Source organism: Pinus tabuliformis, chromosome 5_1 (genome assembly GCF_031772625.1).
Source record: "Pinus tabuliformis cultivar Carrire ecotype Pingquan chromosome 5_1, CPIR1, whole genome shotgun sequence".
Taxonomy (NCBI): Eukaryota; Viridiplantae; Streptophyta; class Pinopsida; order Pinales; family Pinaceae; genus Pinus; species Pinus tabuliformis.
Genome location: NC_142305.1, coordinates 981,031,351 through 981,052,184, shown reverse-complemented (window position 1 = coordinate 981,052,184; position 20,834 = coordinate 981,031,351).

Below are 20,834 nucleotides of genomic sequence, written 5' to 3'. Positions count from 1 at the left end.
ATAGGTGCTTCGACAGATAGCAACGATGTGTCAGTCGAATTTTCAACTAGTGATGGACTCGGCAAGAGTTTCTTGTATCCAGGAGGAAGCCACTGCGGTGACACAAGACGGTTATCCAAGACTCTCTTAGCTTTGTCTAGGAAGGGACAATGGTGGAGAGCATAATCTCCTTCACACAGTCTAAAAGGAAATTTGGATCTTCCTTTTTTTCCATTGACTTCGTTTTCACTAGTTGACGGTGTGCTCTCAACATGATCATCAGTGGTTGAAGACACCGGACTGTGCAAGAGAGGAGACCAGTCCCTCAAGATTCGTGGGATGTAGGGACAATCTCGATGATAGTGGTCTCCCTTGCAAATGATACATGGAGATTTAGGTTTGGAAGGTGCAGTGTGTGGATTTTTTCCAAATGATGTACGGTTGCCCCCTTTTTCTATTGGATTCTTCTTCTTCTTCTCCTTCCCTTTCTTCTTCTTCTCAGTTACTTGGTTTTTAGTGTGACTAGCTTCACAAAGCGAAGAGGAAGAAGGAGAGGGAGAAACAAACGAAGTAGAAGGTTGGGGAGCAACTTCATTTGATTGTTGATTGTATTGTTGAGGAATTGTGGTGTTTTGAACGACAGAGGTCGAGAAAAGCCATACTGGAAGGCCAATTGTGAGTCCTGGAAGGGACAATGTAGCCATGTGTGGAGCACTGACGTCCCCCCAAGAGGAGAAGGGACTAGGATTCCCCCCAAGGGGAAATCCTTGATTGGTAGACTCCATTTTATCAACCTAAGACCAATGAGGGAACAATGACATTATTTCGATTAAAATAATTTTATGACACTTTGACACAACTTGCTTTTTCAATTTTTAAGAGTCGAGAAAAAGCTAACGATGACTCTAGTCGCCTTCGATTTTTAATGAGCCTGAAGTGACAAGTACTCAGATGGACCTTTTCTTTTAAGGAGTCTGAAAAGTAATGAAAGTGACTACTCTGGAAATCTGGATAGAGGGATTACCACACCAATCGCAAAACTGCAGAATACTTTTTACGGTACGGTAGTCAATCTTCCCAAATGTTGTGTTCAATGCATTGTGATCGATAGGGTGACAAACATGGCTTCCTAAGGATAAAGGATGTAGCCTATTGTGGTCTCCCAATATATACTCAATAGTACATGGGAGCACAATTCTGTACTAGCACTTTTCGTCTCAAAGAGGAGGAATCACCCAACCTACGATGAAAGCGATAGTTACTAGGCTTTATGACGCCGGAATACGTCTCTAGCCTAGACTTCTAAATGTTGTGCGTTAGGTTCCAAAGCATTTTTATGTTCATTGAAGTTTATTTTATAGTTGATCTTTCTTAAGAAGTTTTCCTTTAAGGTTCACCACGTGATGTAGATATACAATTCCTAAATATGCAATCTAAGATGATAAACAGTCGTTTACTTTCTTTTTGCAATGAAAATCCTAGCTACTAAGGAAAGAGAGATGAAATTATTTCAACATAGAGCAGAGAGCACACACTAGATACTATTTTCCTAAATCAACTTCAACATGCAGTCTTAATGCAAATGCACATGCATGTATTGTTTTTTAGTTTCCTTAATGTGAGAATGACAAAGGAAAACTAAGTATAGATCTGAACTATCTTCTTTCAAAGCTACAGTACTAGCAATTTTCTCTTCAAAAAACAAAAGTAAAACCAAGACGACACTTTGCGATTTTGAATTTAAAACTGCTTTCAACACTTGAAATACTAGTGATTCAAATCAAATACAATGGAAAAATAGTAATCGACTATCTAAAAGAGGAATGCTTTGTGACACTCTTTTTCTTGACTGAAAACGACACTTGCGACACTTTCAAATCAAAAGACGACAGTTCGATTAAGCTAATATTTGCAAAGGAGAACTGTAAATGATGAAAAATACATAAAAAACATACACAACTCCTTCTGATGGAGGCTAAATAATGCAAAGGAAGATGGTTTCAACATAGATATACTGATCATAGACAACAAAACTACTAAATAAAGTTGAAGACAATGAAGAAAAAACCAAAATCTGGAGGTAGAAATAGTCTCATTCAATCATCACACCTGTAACACAGGAAACAGGGATGCATCTCACCTGCAACACACGAGAGGTGCAATGCATCCAAATTTCCTAGAAGAGATAGTGCGATGGACCAGGGACGAGACTGAGCTTGGTTTTTACTCACAGTTTGCAACTAAGTTCAGGGATTTAGGTTGAGCTAATGATTGTTAGTAAACACAAAGTATAGGGGCTGATCTAATGAGGTTATTTGAGCTACCACCAGGGCACTTAGGATGTTTGCAAGCTAGATGTTCAGTTCATAAACCAACCCGGATATTGACTAAAGCAGAGTTGATCTACTTTGCAGTTGCATAGCAAAAGCAGTTCGAAGGCTAGCTGGCTTAACTTCAGGCTCCGTCTGTGGTTTATAAAGCAAACAACAGTAACAAAAAAAACAAACTATTCGCTCCCCAATGGAGTCACCATTTTGTTATCAGGAAAAATAGTGTCCATTCAGAGCTACTAGTCCCACTAAGACAGGTAGCTATCTTAGAAACAAATAGATTAAAGTTATTTGTGCTTTCCTTTATGAGAGATAGAAGAGAGAGAAGCAGAGAGTACCAGCCTCAGTCTTTAGCTAGTCTCCTTGCTCGTTTCCTCTCTCCCTTGATAGAGCTTTCGCCACTCCTTTCTCACTTGTCTCGCTTCAAAGAACACCGGTAGAGTCAAAGCAACAAAATACCATCAAAGCATAGAGATCTATAACCATAAGCAATGTAGGATCAGATGTACATTAACCATATAAATGCATATACAAATACAAGATTCAGAAATATACAAGCATATTGAGGAAAAATCAAATAGCTTTATTGATAGATGTAGTAGAAGAGAGGATTACAACCAAGCTGTCTGATCCAACATCATCCTCCCAGCATGAAAGCCCTCTTCACCTCATACAAAGCAAGATCACCCAACAATGTCTTCATAGAGAAACCAACAGCACTTCCTTGCAATTTACAAAATTCCAGCCTTTGGATCTCTTGGATGAGGGATCCATATATAGATGCTTACAGGAGAGTGAGTCAGCTTCTGGGATTTTTATTAGTGTCATTTCACTGATAGTTCTTGGTTCCACTTGGATATTTTAAATCTCCTACTCATCCCTGGGCGAATTCAGAGAGGCAATTGTCATATGAGAAGTTTCTAGAATATTCTCTGGGTTTCCACCTAGAAAACTGCTTCTGCCATTTGTTTGCTCTCACTCATCGCACCCTACAGAAGGGCTTTCCAGTATGCATCACACCCCCCATGAGTAATAGGTGAGATGCATCGCACCCTATGCATGGAGCAGTCTGTATGGTCCAGTTTTGAGCAGTTCTGAGTAGTTTTTCATGGAGAACTTCTGGGAGATGATGTAATCGGCTGACCTTGTTCCTTTAGGGTATGAAACAACAATTTTAGGGGTTTATAAGCCCTTGGTTTATGGAAATATGTGATTGGGGTTGCAATGCCCAAATATGTCTATAATAGGTATCCAAATGCTGTGAGCAATATAATTGAGCTTGATGTGCAGGTGATTCGAGGTCTTCAACAAAGGAGTACATTATAGCATCATCACGAGGTATACCATCTTCCTCTTCTCTCATTTATATTTTAATTTAGGAAAGTGTCCTTGTATATTGCCACGTAGGTTTCTAGTCCCACTCATTGGGCTAGATGGATCGTCTCTATCCATAGAGAGGATTTTTCAAGACAACAAAGTAGAGGCCAGATTTAGTGGAGTCGCCATTTTGTTGTCTAGGAAAATCCTCTCTGTGGACAGAGACGATCCCTCTAGCCCAATGAGTGGGACTAGCAACCTACGTGACAATCTACAAGGACACTTTCCTAAATTACAATTGAAATGAGAGAAGAGGAAGATGGCCTACCTCATTATGATGCTATAACGTACTCCTTTGTTGAATACCTCGAATCACTTGCACTTCAAGCTCAACTCTACTACTCACAATGTTTGGATACCTGCACAAGGGATCAAAGACACAACAAAGCATACAAGTACAAATAGCATAATCGAAAGTAATCCACTTAACATATCAAGGAGCATTAAGATAAATGATGCATTAACACAAAAATTTATGGAAAGTGAACCAACAGTTGTATATATTAATAAAATAAAGGAGGAAGCATACAACTAAGCCTTGATGTCAATAATATCTCCTTGAGTGAATGTCCAAGTCCAAGCTCAAGCTCTCCAAGCACTCTCTCTCCAAGAAAAATGAGTACCATGTAGGCACTATCTCAACATAAGGGTGCAAATAGACAAAGACCAACCATTTGGGAATGGGAGAGGATGAATATATATGCAGGGAAAGGGAGTTAGGATCTCTCCAAAGATAGTAGAAGGCCCTCATGTCAAGGAGGTAGCTCATAGGGATAAGATCAAAAGGTAATATTGGGAGAATTTGACCACATCGACACCGAACAACCTCCAGCTCATCGGTCTGGAAGCCTCTAGATCACGAAGCTTCTTGTCCTCTTTGAGAAAACTTACCTCCTAGGGATTAGCATGGGTATCCAAGAAAAATGTGCACTAGCATCGTGACGCTAGTATAGTGAAACTAGCGATCAACACGAGTTTCTAGTGTCAGGGTTGCACTGGTCCTGAAATTAGGGTTTTAGAGCTTGCTTCTTCAAGGAAGGTGTTGTAACATTATTTAGTTTTGATAAGTTAGTATATTAGTCAAAATAATTTTAAAATGTTAAGTTAGGATATGAATGCAAAAAGAAAGAAAATTTAAAATGTTAGGAAAATTTTGATGTTTTATAGGCATCCATATCAATAAAATGTTAGGTCATAACTACCCCAAATAAAGAAGGCAAAGGAAAATAAAATGCTAGGGAAGCAAAAAGAAAAGAAAGGCTTCATTTTATGCTTTCATAAATGCACAGGCTACTAGTCTAAATGTGCCACAAGTCAATTATCAAATGATATTTTCATGTGCAGAAGAAAAAGACAGAAGAGTAAAGGTTTACTCTAAGGTTTATATATTAATTTTGGGTGTTAATACTATCCCATATCCTAAGTATTAAATCCCATATTACCCCTCCGTTCATTCTTCCCTTCACTTTCATATCCCTAAGTCATTACACGCCTTCATACATTATAAATAATCTATATATGTGGTTATTAATCTTCCCGACCCCACCAAACAATCCAGTCACATCATGATTAATTCCCTACCATGTTACACTTCATCTCCACCCCATCTTCCTACATTCAATGACCTGCATGCGATTTCAGACCCCCCCACCATCTGAGCTTTACCATCCATGGGGGCTCTGAAATGGGTGGTATACCAAACCACGCCCACCTCTACGTGTTAGCTCCTCAACGTTTTAGACACCCCTTGAGTGAAACCACAAACCGCACAACCCCCCTTTGAAAATTTGATTCTATTGCTCCCGATACCACTTACCTATCTGTTGTGTTTCGGCCATTCAGTCTCTGCCACCTCATTTGTTCGTTAAAATTCATCAAATCACATTCATTCCCTCTAGAATTATCCCATTAAGCATTCAATTGGATTAGACGTTAATTCAACGGACCCGCGCCACCAACGGAAAACAAAAATTGCTATATAAACTTCCTTCCCATTTGTGAACATGTTACTGAATTCTTGTTTTATTACTGTTAAATGATTTGATTATAAGTTGCTCGTCAAATCCTCACATTGTAAAATCACCAGCGACACTCTCTGTCTGATCATTTCCAGATTATTCCTTCTGCTCTTGTCTCTGAAGTCTGACTTCTGTCTGTGAATTGTCTCCTCCCAATCCATTTTTCACTCCTGCTCTTATCCATAGCCAAAATGCCTCCAAAGGACAAAGGACCAGAGGAAATTGTCAATCCTCTGATCCATCCTCCTATAGACCTTCATCACATTCCTATGGCTGATCGAGATTACAAAATTCATGAGACACTCTGTGAACTTGACCTCTTCGAGATGTATTGTTAGCTCAAAGACAAGTATATAGATAAATCAAATGATATCCAGCTGTGGGAATCAAATTTACCTCACTACATCTTTCCTCATACCCACAACACCCAAGATTTTATTAGAAAATGTCATGCATCCTATTTTCCAAGCCAAAGGGCCATAGTCACTCCCACTGGAGAAATTTTGTTTACCATAACCCCTCAGGCCATCGATCAGATGATGCAAGCCCCCTTAGTACAGAATGCTACCCCATTTTCCTATGAAGCCCGCGTTGAAATATACTAGAAATTAGTCTTTGCCAAGAGAGCCAAAACTCCTAAGTCTGTTTTGACACAAGATGCTTCATTACCAAAGAAAAATCCTTCTTATCCCTCTCCATATTCCCTGAGAGAGCCAAGCAGATTATCACTGTTTTTTCCTACCTCCTTTGCTACTATCCTGATCAATGGGTATATGAGGCCATTATAGGATTTTTGTCCATCTTCTCTGTTGATTCTAAGCCCTCAATTGTGTTTAATTTAAGCCATTTTCTTGCAGAGTCCATTCATCAACAACTTTTTAAATTTCCAACTGAGGAGGTATTCAAATATGCCTCTGTGTTAGTCTACATGTTTCTATACTTTAGGGGGACAACATTAGCCTTGATTTTCAAAAAATGGATGATCTATGAGTGGATGAAAGGACTGAAACCATCCTATAGGTGAAGAAATTTCTAACCAAGAAGAGCTTATTTGTACAGTTGACAAAGAAGTGTCACTCTTGAAGTAGCAGCCAATAGGATTTTCACAAGAATTGATGCATTCGGCCTTCACTGTTTGTAATTAATGATAAATTAATGACTAGAGAAGACTATATGAAGAAGCTTGAGGACATTGCTAAGGATACAGCCATGTCCTCCAACATCAAAGGTTCCATAACAGGCAGGGAATTTTACGAAGCCATCAACAACATATGTTTTATTCAACATGAGATAAAACATATTTTCACGGTAAAACCCACTTTTGCTCGGTATACTGAGGTAGACGAAATCTATCGTAAGGTAACCAAGATAGAAATCCCATATGAAGAACGGTGGGAAAAGTTGTGTAAATTCAAGGATTAGAGGACAAATCAGCTTCACCAGCACAACATCCAAATAGTGGCCACTTTGCAATAGCTTTCCTTCAAAACAGGGCCAGATGTTTAGATTCATTCTTTTTTATCGAATTACTTCTATTTCTGTTAGTTTTAAGTAATAATAAAATGTCGTGTCACTCAAGAATTTATTGTAATATTTTGTATTTTGTATAAATACTTCATTTTGTCGAAGTATTGAGGGTTGCACCATTGAACCAGTTATCACACATATTTGTACTAAGTTGGAGCATTTTTGATATAATCAAAGATTCTGGATTTACTTCATATGGCTTGTCTCTCAGTGAGTTGTTTTCATCGTGTTTTTCATTATGTATTCTTCATATAATTCAATTCTTTTATAGTCATCTAATTGAAAATTTAATTGAATCTCAGTTTAATTTTGAGTCCGCTGTGGAGTTGCATTTAAATAAGAGATTAATTTGCAAGACTATATGTTATTGTAAATTCCTCTTTGAACTAAAATTGCACTAGATTTCTGTAATAGTTTAATTATATTATGTTTATCTAGGAAACACTATTTCCTTGATTTATGCTTATAAATGGTTTAATAATCAATCTCAATATTTAATAACTTATACTTCTCTATATTCTACTTATCCATCTCATTTAAATAAAAATAACCATATGTATATAAAGAACATCCTTCTGTTTTATTAAGAATCTTTCTAGGTTTAAAGCACCTGTTTTTAAACAGTTCAATGGTCCTCCAAACCATTAAAATCAACAAAAAAATCTAGATGCTTTGGCATAGCCAATTGAACTTAGGTTATCTCAAAGGACAACATTAGACTGGCATCATTGTCGGGGAGTGAAGAACTGAAATTTAAATTTTCCCTGGGGCAAAGATTTTCCCTTTCCTTTAAGGTGAATAAAGGATAAGGTTATAGGTAAAAATATTTCACTTGGCGATTCCACTGGTCCAAGTTGGGTCCCTATAAGCATACAAGATCACATTCTGATTCTGAGATTGTTAACCCTCTACCAGACCCAGAAAGACTCATCAGGGGAGCCTCTTCAAGGAGAAGACATAGAACACCTTCTTCTTCTTCATCTTTACACCCTAAAGACATTCCATTTGTAGATCCCTTTTCATTTATACCAACCCATCTTGATTGGACTGAACTACCTCCTAGGGTTTCTGATCTTATTTCCAGAGGAGTAGACCTTCCATCAACCTTTTTAATACAATCACTTGAATCATATCAAGTTCCATCTATTCCTATCAAATCACCTTCATCTAAGGAAGAATTGGGTTTACATTTACCTGAATTCAAACCTCAAGATTTCATTACTCCAACTCCTTATTCTATTCCATCATCCTCAACTAATCTTGAAGAGACATTTTCTGTCTATTTGAATCCTTTGTTTGAAAATAAGGAAGACTTCCCACCAGGAGTTCATAAATTGGTTATCAAAACCCCTTTCAAATCCTTAAAGAGGTCTCCTCCCTCTCCTCCACATATTAATACACCTACTGACTCATCTTCATCTCCTTCATATTCATCTTCATCATCTTCCTCTTCCTCATCAACATCCACTCAGACACCCCATACTCCTCCTATTGTTATGGCTTTTCAACCCATTGTGCAAGCTAGGTATGCTGCTCTAGTTCTCCCTGCAAACTTGGGAAATTTTCATCATGGTTATCTAAAACATATGCCAAGATTCAATGGAGAAACAGGTCCCTTAGCAGTGGATCATGTATCAGCCTTCCTAGATTTTGCTGACAATATGAACATAGAAGAGGAAAATGTTTATATGAGATTATTTGTACAATCTTTAGAAGGAAATGTTAGGATCTGGTTTAGGCAGCTCAAAGTTGATTCTATCAAAACTTGGAATGAGCTCATAACAATATCCGAAAAAAATGGGGGGTAAATAAAGATCGTGTTTACTTCCTTACTGAATTTGAAAAATTGAAGAGAAACCTTGGTGAACCAGTTGCCGAATTGATCAAAATATTTAACAAACTTTATCGTAAAATGCCTAATGATTGTAAACCACTAGTAGCAGCTGAAAAGGTCAGATTTTCCAAAGCATTTGATGATTACTTTGCATTCATGCTAAGGGAAAGAGTTTCTAATACATTAGAAGACATGCATGCAAATGCTATAGAGGTAGAAGTTAATAGGTCAGCTTCTGGAAAACTCAAAGCTAAAGCAAAAAAATAAGAAATAAAACTAAAAGCTAAGATTGATGATTCATCCTCCTCCAAATCTAAACTTGAAGATCACAAAATTGATGAAATTACATCTTTGCTTTGGAACCTTTCTAACAGGATTTCAAAAATTGAAACACAACCTAGAACTGTTCAGCAAACTATTGTCATACCTCAAACTCAAACTCAATTCATATGAACTCCTCAAATGCCAATTCTTCATAGACTAGATTTTGAACAAAACATTCAACCACCATTGATGATTGATGATCAACAATCACGGGATATATGCGTTTTAATCATTGAAGATATCAATAATATTGATTCATTAGCAGTACAAATGGCCATAGTTCCTTCATCCTCACCTATGTCTTTTGAACAAGAACCAAGAGATACTCAACTTTCAAAATACTTAGAATTCTATGAATATTTAATTGCAGAATTGAATAAAAGGTATGATCTAAGGCCTAGATCAGGTCCTGGTACACCTCCAAAATCCACCACCATAAATGAACCTACAAGGAAAACCATTCAAACACAAACTCCAACACCTTAGACTACAGAGTCATTCACTGAAACCCTTCCATATGACAAGACTGTTTTGACAACTTTTAATATTGAAAAGCAATTGGAAAGGGTCAAGATTCCTATACCTTTAGCTAAACCTTCCAAAAATCCTAGTTACAAAAATCAAGTGTCCAAATGGATACAGTCTTCTAGTGTAGATGCTGAGGGAGATGTTACTAGTCTGCAGGATGAAAAACCCTCGGTTGTATTTGGCCCTAGTTCTAATATGGTCGATGAAATTGTTCCACCATTTTATGTAACATTAAAAGCCCATGATTTTCTTTTGTACAACTGCATGCTGGATTCTGGAGCCTCTCATAACCTTATGCCAAAGGTAATTATGGACCGGCTTCAGTTACAAGTCACCCTTTCTTATCATGACCTTTACACTTTGACTCAAAAAAAGTACCATGCCTAGGATTGATCAAAGACCTAGTTGTCACCTTAGCTCAAATACATGTCAAAAGTATAGTTTTAGACATAGTTATCACTGATATTCCTGCCAAGTTTGGCATGCTTCTATCTAGATCATGTTGTGCTAAACTTGGAGGATCACTTTATATGGACATGTCTTTTGCTACTATCCTGGCCTATGGAGGTGAGCATTTAAGGTTAAATAGGGAAATCATATTCCTTCATACTCTTTGTAGGTCTGATCAAGTAAAAAACCACCCTATCTATGCTTAAGATCAAGAATTTTGTTGCTTTCACTTGTCTTCACAAAATGCATCAAACACTCAACTTGCCATTGAAAATATTGTTTCTCTACCTAAAGTTGTAGAATAAGATATCTGGAAACTTTATTTTGATGTCTCTTTCTCAAAACAAGGAGCAAGAGCAGTAATTGTTCTAATATCACCAAATAAAGAAAACATTACTCATCATGTAAACTTGAATTTGAGGTCACCAATCATGTGGCTGAGTATGAGGCTTTTCTTCTTACTCTTGAGTTAGCTAGAAGTTTAAAGGTTCAAAACTTGAGTTTATTTTCTGATTCTGAGCTTATAGTGAACCAGGTTAGAAATTTGTGTCAGACTAAACACCCAAGGCTTAGGTCATACAAAAATGAAGCTTAGGACACAATTGAAAATTTCTTCCAAGGTTTTAACATAATTGCTATTCCCAGAGATGAAAACATGCATGTTGATTCATTAGCCGTCTCGGAAAGCTCTTCCAAAATCCCTTAGCCAGTATCATTAGAATACCAAATCCAAGTCAAGTATTGGCCATCAATTCCTGATAACCTTAAACATTGGCAGATTTTCGAAGATGATGAATAGTTGAAATATTTCCTTAAAGTTATTGATGAATTCTCAAATATGAAAATTGAAGGAGATCAAAACGATATTCCAGAATTAAATCAGCAAAATCCAAAAACATCATTCAATTCTAAAATTCTTCATCACGATATTATCCAGTTATGTAATAATTTTATTCGTAAAGGATTAGTCCCATTGGAAAAGTTATTTGATAATAATGATGTCTCTAAAAATCCATTTTTTCACTCACTTGAAGGAGAAATCGAAGAATGCAATATTTAGATTGTGGATGATGTGAGAAATATCAAATTGTCATCAACCTTACCTTCAGATGTAAAAACCATATACTTGAATCTTCTTAAAAACTACAAAGACGTTTTTGCCTGGTCTTATAATGAGTTAAAAACTTATGACACATCTTTGATTGAGCATAAGATTCCTTTGAAACCAGAAGAAAAACCATTTCATCAAAAGCTAAGAAGAATTAATCCCATACTACTGCCAACCATTGAGAAAGAACTTTAAAATATGCTTGATGCTCATATCATTGTGCCCTTAAGGTATTCTAATTGGGTAGCCAACCTAGTTCTTGTCAGAAAGAAAAATGGTGAGATTAGGCTATGTGTAGATTTCTGAAATCTGAACAAATCATCTTTAAAGGATAACTATCCATTGCCTAAAATGGACCATCTACTTCAGAAAGTTTCAAGGGCTAATAGGATTTCTATGCTAGATGGATTTTCTGGTTATAACCAGATCATGGTAAGTGAAGCTGACCAAGATAAAACTGCCTTCACCACTCCTTGGGGTACATTCATGTATGCCAGAATTCCATTTGGGTTAACCAATGCTGGAACCACTTTCCAGAGAGCCATGGACCTCACATTTGTAGGTAATACATCTGAATTTACTGTCATTTATTTAGATTATTTAACTATTTTCTCTGATTTTGATGAAAATCATTTAAAACACTTGAGCAAGGTTTTTGATAGGAGCAGGAAATTTGGCATATCCATCAATCCGAAAAAATCTTTGTCTGTTGTGAAGGAAGTGTTATAGACATATTTGGAAATTGCAACCCAAAACTCATATTTCCATAAACTAAGGACTCCTTAAGTCCCTAAAAGTGTTGCTTCATACCCTAAAGGATCATGGTTAACTGATTACATCATTTCCCAGAAGTTCCACCTGAAAAACTACTCAGAACTGGCCAAAACTGGACCATACAGGCTACTCCATGGATAAGGTGCAATGCATATTGACTGCCAATTGCCCAGGTGCGATGCATACTGAAATGACCTTCTGTGGGGTGCAATGAGCGAGAATAGACAAATGGCAAAGATAGTTTGCAAGGTGGATGATCATGGAATCTTCCAGAAAATTCTCCTGTGACACTTGCCTCTCTGAATTCGCCCAGAGATGAGTAAGAGATCATGAAATATCCAAGCAGAACCAAGAACTATCAGTGAAAGGACACTAATAAAAAACCTAGAGTTGACTCGCACCCTTGTAAGACATCTATAAATGGATCAGTCATCTGAGAGATCTGGAGGCAGGAACTTTGTATTTTGTAAGTGTTGTTGGTTTGTTGAGAAGAGACATTGCATTGTTGGGTGATTTGCTTGTTCATGAGGTGAAGAAGGCTTCTACAACTGGAAGGATGATGTTGGATCAAACAACTGCATTGTAATCCTCTCTTACATTACTATTAATAAAGGTCTTTGAGTTTTCCTCCATATGATCTTGTATTTGTGAATCTTATTATTTATGAATGCAATTGTATGGTCAATGTGTTTCTGATTCCATATTGGTTATGATGTTTTAGATAGAGATGCTTTGATATTTTGTTGTTACTTTGACTCTACAAGTACTCTTTGAAGCGGGACAAGTAGGAGAGGAGTGGAAAATTATATCAAGGAAAGGAGAAATCAAGCTAGGATCAAAGTGAGAGATCCAGGTTGGTCTTCTATTCTTCTCTTCCATCTATCACACTTAAAGGAACTCTTGAAAAGCTTTCATTGTTTGTTTCTAAGATAGCTACCCGTCTTAGTGGGACTAGCAGTTCGAATCGACACTAGTTTTCCCTGAAACAAAATGGTGACTCCGCTGGGGATGAACGAATAGTTTGCTTTGTTTGTTTATTGTTTGCTTTATAAACTACAGGCGGAGCCGGAAGTTAAGCCAGCTAGCCTTCAAAACGCCTTTTCTATGCAATTGCGAAGTAGATAAACGTTGTTTCAATCAATCTCTAGGTTAGTTTATGAACTAAACATCTGACTTACAAAGCATCTTAAGTGCCCTTGTCGTAGCTCAAAACCACCTCAGATCCTACCCTTATGCTTTGTGTTTATTCTCCATCATTACTCAGCCTAAATCACTGAACTTAGCTGCAAGTTTTGAGCAAAAACCAAGCTCAGTTTCGCTCCCTGGCCCATCGCATTGTCTGTAACTGTGAAACCTGGATGCATCGCACTTCCCGTATGTTGCAGGTGAGATGCATCCCTGTTTCCCTGTGTTATAGGTGCGATGATTGAGTAAACTATGTTTTCTTCTCTGAAATTTGGTTTTTTTCTCTACTTTCATCTTTATTCAGTAGTTTTGCTATTCATGAACAATACCTTCTTGCTGTAACCATCTTCCTTCACATTATTTTAGCCTCCATCAGTTAGGAATTGCAAATGTTTTTTGTGTATTTGTCGACCATTTGCAATCCTCCTTTGTCGAAAGTAGCCTAATCGAACTATCGTTTTTGATGCAAGTGTTGTAATTGTCATTCTGAATCAAAAGAAGAGTGTTGTAAAGTCTTCCTCTTCTAGATAGTTCATTGTAATTTTTTCATTGTACTTGATTTTGAAATTATTAGTATTTCAAGTGTCGAAAACATTTTTAAATTCAAAATCGAAAAGTGTAGTCTTAGTCTTCCTTTTGTTTTGAAAAGAGAAAATTGTTAGTACTGTCGCTTTTAAAGAAAATAGTTCAGATCTATACTTAGCATTCTTTTTGTCATTCATACATTAATAAAGTGGAAAACAAATACATGCATGTGCACCTGCATTTTTACTGCTTGTTTTGATTTAGGAAAGTGCATTTAGTGTGTGCTCTATGCTCTTTGCTGAAAGAAAAATCGTCATCTTCTTTCCTTTGTAGCTAGGATTTTCATTGCTAAAAGAACATAAATGATTGTTTATCATTTTAGATTGCATATTTAGGAATTTCACATCTACATCACACGGTGAACCTTGAAAGACAAACTTCTAAGCAAGATCAACCATAAAATAAACCTCAATGAACATAAAAACGCTTTGGAATCTAACGCAACACATCTAGAAGTCTAGGCTAGAGACATGTTCTGGCATCGTAAAACCTGGTAACTATCGTTTTCATCGTAGGTTGGGTGATTCCTCCTCTTTGATACGACAAGTGCCAGTATGGATTTGTGCTCCCCGTACTGTGGTGTATATATTGGGAGACCACAATAGGCTATCATCCTTTATCCTTAGGAAGTCGTGTCTGTCGCCCTATCGATCATAATGCACTGAACACAGCAATCGGGAAGATTGATTGCCATACATAAGTCCTTGGTAATTTCTCTATCATTTATCACCAAGGTGTATTTTTCAGTTTTACGATCGATTTGGTAAACCCTCTATCTAGACTTCCAGAGTAGTGACTTTCATTCCTTTTCGACTCCTTAAAAGAAAAGGTCCATCTGAGCACTTATCGCTTTGGGCTCATTAAAAATCGAAGGAGACTAGAGTCACCTTTAGCTTTTTCTCGACTCTTAAAAATTGAAAAAGCAAGTTGCATCAAAGTGTCTTAAAATTCATTTAAATCAGAATAACATTTTTCCCCTTTAATTTTTGAGTTGATCAAGTAATCCGCAATCATAGAAGAAAGTCAATCAAAACGTCGTCGTTCGTGGAGACTAGCGAGTCAACCATCTTTGACCCCAAAAATGAAACCATCCCAGGAAAAACGTTCTCTTTTAACTGAGTCCAATTCACTTGATTTATTTGAAACCTGTGTTTCAACATCGTTAGAGACGACAATTACTCCAATTATCTCTGGTACATCTGCCTTTACAGAAGAAGTTCCGCAGTTACAAGAGGACATTAGAACTGATCCTAGTGTAATGGTAGACATATCTATTCCTGAAGCAGCTCCAACTAGGACTGATCAAGAAAATGAAGTTCACTTACCTGAACATCTGGAATTCGAATTCCAGAATTCAGAAGGTGTCACCCCTCCAGAATCTGTTACTGTAGAAGCTACACTTTCTTCGGCTCCAAAAATATTTTATGGACCTGACGGTCTACCTCTTCCACCTGGATTGATTGTTATAGAATAGATAGTGGAGGATCTTCCACCTAGTACTCTAGTGCATTTTGGAACTGGTATCCATTTACATCCTTTTACTACAGAAGTTAGTTCTTTTTCATCGCAAGTTCCTGTTGAATTGCTAGGAAATCTTTTGGATAGACTAAACATGTCTGAACAACCATCAACATCTAGGACTGTGTCAATAGACACAACTACGACGAAGCTTCCTGCTGCCATTCCTACGATGATTGCTGGTATACCATCTGTCCCGGCAAGTTATCAACAACAAGCTGGAGTCCAATTAGGGACTGTTTCGACAACATGGTCAGTTCCTATTTCTTCAGTTGGATTCTCGTCTAGTATTTCTTATGTTGAAACTAAACAAGTTGATCCAATGTGTCTTCAAAGGCCAATCTACCCTTTAAGTACTGGATTGCCACCATATGAGGGGCAGTATGCCTTTTCATTGTTCCCTCCTGGAGAACAACCATATGAGAGTTTACAACAAAGTTCAGGTCAAACTGGAATTACATCCAGCGGTTGGATACCAATACTGCCTCAACAACCAAGGGTTGTATATTCAATGCAACCAGTCCATCTTGTGTCGAATATTCCCACTGCACTTGCTATTGTGACTGTATCGCAAGTACAAGAACTACCTATTGTATGTCAACCTCAAATTTCTCAGGTTGCAATACAACAACCTCTCGTCTCAGTGATTCAATCACAACCTCAGGTTAGTGCCTCCTTATCTGGAGCGACTCAAGCTCAAACAGGTACTATGACTCCTCATCTTGGTCAATCATCTAGTATTGGTCAACAACAAATGGTCCAACAACCATGGCTGGTTCAATATCAACAACCGCAATTCCAGCAATCATACCAAGGACCTGAGCAATAAGTCTTTGCAAATAATGGGCAACCGCATTTCCAAAGCGGTTATCAATAGCCATACTATAATGGGTATGCCCATCAACCTTATCAAAGTTACCAACATCAAGTACATTATGTTGGTATGCAAAGACCTACTGCTCAGGCGATTCCATTTTATCCTGGGTACTCTTTGCCTAACCTAAATCAACAGTTGCCCTTTGTAGCAACTCTAGAATTACTAGATCTAAACCGTTTGACGAATTATCCAATTGCTTACGCCCCTTGGTGGCCTGCGATTCCTCATAAACTTCCCTCTAATATTCCTAAATTCAATGGAAATCCAGGTGAAGATCCATCGAATCATGTAATGACATTCCATTTGTGGTGTTCATCCAACACCTTGAATGATGATTTGATTAGGCTTCACCTTTTTCAGCGAATGTTAACTGGTATGGTAGCTAAATGGTATATAGAATTGTCTAGAGCTTCGTTTGATAACTTCATCACCCTTGCCACTACCATTTTAACCCATTTTCAGCTACCCATAAGGTACGAAACAAGGACAGAACTCCTTACCAACTTTAAACAGACAACATCCACTCACATATCTGATCATATTCATCGGTGGTGGCATCGTCGAAGAATGGTGAAGACGTACGTTCCTCATCAGCTTTTAGCTGAGTGGTTTATAAAGTCATTGTTACTTCTATTACAGAGTATGTGGCTAAAAGAGGAGTTGTTACAGAAGAGCATGTCATTGCTTGTGCGCAATATTTAGACTTGATCTATACTCAGTCTGACACACTCTACGATAAAATTCCTGACGCTCCTAGACCAGAATTTTCCATTCCTCCTCCTCCTAAATCAAATAAATACTCTCATGTCAGTGATGGCATGATAGGTACGACAAGCACGAAAATTGCAAAGGCTACATCTAAGAAAGCTCGTATGGATTCTAGTCAAAAAGTAGATGAGGAACCTCTCACCTCGGAGGTCAATGCCATGTCAACCGACAAAGGCAAAAATGCTAACCAACTAGGAGGCAAGAAGAAAGGGAAAAATAATAAGAAGAAACAGGAAAATTCACCTCATGAAAAATCTTCTGAAAACCCTACTGGGCAAAAGAAACCTTGTTATCCATGTTACATATGCGACAATGAGCATTTCACGAAAGATTGTCCACATAAAGCAAAGGTTATGAAATTTTTAAAAACTTCAAATACCCCAGTGGTGTTGACTAATCCGTTTCCGAGAACAGAAACAAACCTGGTTGCTATCGATCATGCTTTCCCATCCCAAGTGCTTATTCTATCCATCTCAAAACAATAAAATGACGCTTTGATATCTACAAGGAATAAGGATTATGGAAATCCACAATCGTCGAACGGCAAGGCTACAGATCAACCCAGCAGTTTGAAAACAACTTCGTCAAAAGTTGTTCCACCAATCATTCCTGAATTAACAATAAAACTACCTAAGGGAGTAGTACATAAATAGACACTTAATCCTCGTGGTCGAGCAGCACAGAATTATAATATAGTGGAGGATTTGGCCCAATCGCCATCCGCCATGTCGATACTTGAAGTACTGCAGAATTTCCCCTCCCAAAAGCAGGCTTTGTTATCAGCGATAGGTGGGATTGATCCAACGGATTCCGATCTAGTGGCCTTTAATCATAAAGGATACGAACCTCAGTTACCAGCCTAGTTCGCTTTCCTTATACAGGTAAAAACCCTCAACAAAATTGTTCATCAAACAATCATTGATGAGGGGGCATCTACCTATATTATGTCAATGGGTTGCTAGAAAACTTTAGGCTCTCCACCCTTGTCACGATCATCAATGACATTAAAAGAGTTTGATGGAAGAACATACATGCCATATGGGATATTAAGTAACTTGCAAGTTGAACTGGGGGACAAGACAGTAGAAATTGAAGTTGAGGTCATTGATGGAAACCTTGACTACAATATCTTGCTAGGAAGGCCCTGGATTTATGCTATGGCCGTCGTTGTGTCAACATATTTCAGAAAGATTGCATTTCCCTTCCAAGGTGGAATTACAATCATCGACCAACTAACCTTTTTCCCCAATAGTTCACAAGCTACCAGAAGCATTCCATTGATCCATGGAAGTTCTCAATGACTTCAAAATAATGAAGTAGGTCTCCTAAAATACCCTTCCTTAATGGGTACTTTTTCCCTTCCGCCTCCAAGTAATCTAGCGGAAGTGGCCACAGTGGAAACCTGTCATATGATATCTTCTACATCGTCAAAGATCAAGAAGAACTCTGACCATTTTGATGGTGTGGATCATTGCAAGGTATTGCCTCCAAGCCCTACCATACCTACATCATTTGATGATCAATTCAGTTTACCTTACGCCTGATGAGTTCTTACATCGAATGGATTGAAGGTCCCGGAGGGGCTTGCGCTTCCTAGTGCAAGGACCCAATAGGGGGCTCGACTGATAAGGATGATGTTGTACATTATGTACTAGGGGAACTGGAACCAAATCTTTCCTTCATGGCCCCTTATGAGTTGTGATCAAGGGTCACCAGAGGATAGTTTGTTAACTGGTGCCAACCTCGTTAAAAAATGAAACAAGGCTGAGCAAAGTTCCAAGTCGAGTCTTTCAATTGATCTCGTAAAGGAACCTTCATTCCATCCACCTAATTACGGCGAGTAGTCTGGTGAATGTAACAAAGCTTAGGGGGCATGCACCCTTGTCTATTTTGCGGACAAACCTAGCTGTAGAGATAAGTTTTCATGTAAGTTATGTAATCGGTCTGAGTGACCTTTCACCTTTGTTTATTTGGCAGACAAAGTGCAGGACGTGTTTTGTCTAAGTATTGACAGAAAATCGTCCTGCTTAACCAAAGTAAATTTCCATATGGTTACTAAAGACTTTTGTTTATGCTAGGGGCATGCAAACCTTTTTATACAAGCAAAAAGACCAATTTCATTTTTTAGCTTTTTAGCATTTTTAGCTTTTTAGCTTTATAGTTTGGTCGTTCCTAGCTTACATAAAAAGGAAAAAGAGAAATGTTCCCGCAAGGTTCAACATGTTAAAAAATAAACCCGCACTGAGAACATGTTGGCACAAGGTTCAAGCTCATTAAAAAATAAACCTACCTCTGGTAAATAACCTTTTGTGATCGCTTTAATATCTGCCCTTTTGAACTTTGGTTGTGTTCCTTCCGTCACCTCCATTTCATTCAGTCGACCATACACTTCCACTTGATTGTTTACCCTTTTGAGGAACATCTGCGACGAGTGATTCTGATTGCCACCCTCTTCACACTGCCATGTTTTGAGAAGTTCCATACTTACCTAGAACTAGCTGCTACCCAGAAACATCACTCATTCCTAAAAAAACGAGCCTCTTTTAAACTCTTTTTAGACTCATTAAATATAAAACGATCATCGAGCTATTAGCCTTCCCAGCTTGTTAAAGTAAGGGGAATGTTATCCCTCTCATACATTTTAATCTTTTTGGACTTGAGGGATTATTGAACCAAAAGAACGAGCGCTTGCCTTTGTTGGCTCGTTAAAACTATCAAAAAGTCATCCCTTTAGTATTATTTTACACTTTTTCAGACTTAAGGGATTATGCCACGAAAAAGGATTGTTGGAGTCTCCTTTTTGTCTGTTTTCAGACTCTCTAAACAAGAAAAGGACCGAGTTATCTTTGTCATTATACTCGTTAAAACAATAGCTACAAACTTGTCCACCCAGACAAGAACGAGTCTCACTGATGCTAGGCTCGCTAAACACAAAGAGACAGGTTTGCCCGAAGGGAAAATTATAGACCAAGCATATGTTATCCTCCTCAAGCTTGTCAAAAATAAAGAGGTACTGGTCAGCAATGACTGGGGAAAATGGGAAGAAAACTTGAAGAACTCTATTGGTAGCAAGTCACTCTTAAACATGACACTTTCAATCCATCACCGTGATTGAGTTGGGTTGGGTTTCCGTTCACTGTCACCATTGGTCCGCCGTGCTATCCATGGGTTAATGCTACCAGTCCATATCAGTGTCGCCAATATGTTCAAGAGAAGTCATTCAGAGAATTTACCATCCAACAAACGCCTCATCCACTGCATTACATCCACGCTTCATTTTTCATGACCGCCATTCCTGAACCTCATATCATCAGATCGTTTTCATCTCCACAAAAGTCATTTTCTCCATTTCGCATCATAGATGTGGGATACATCAAGGCCCTCCTACGACAGGTCACTTCTTGTCAACATCAGCTCATTATCCAAGAAGTTGACTTAGAAACAACCCTTTCAGTACTTTGAAGCTTGCATGCCTCAATGGCAAGTTTCTCACTTTCAGCGACAGGTTTACATCAATGACCTTCGACCGAAAGACTTTGTGTGGTGTTCGACATCAACTCATATATTCACACCATGTAAATTGTATTGTAGTACCTTGAGGGTCATGATCATTATCGGTGATTCCTCGCGTGTCTGTTAACAACTTACATCA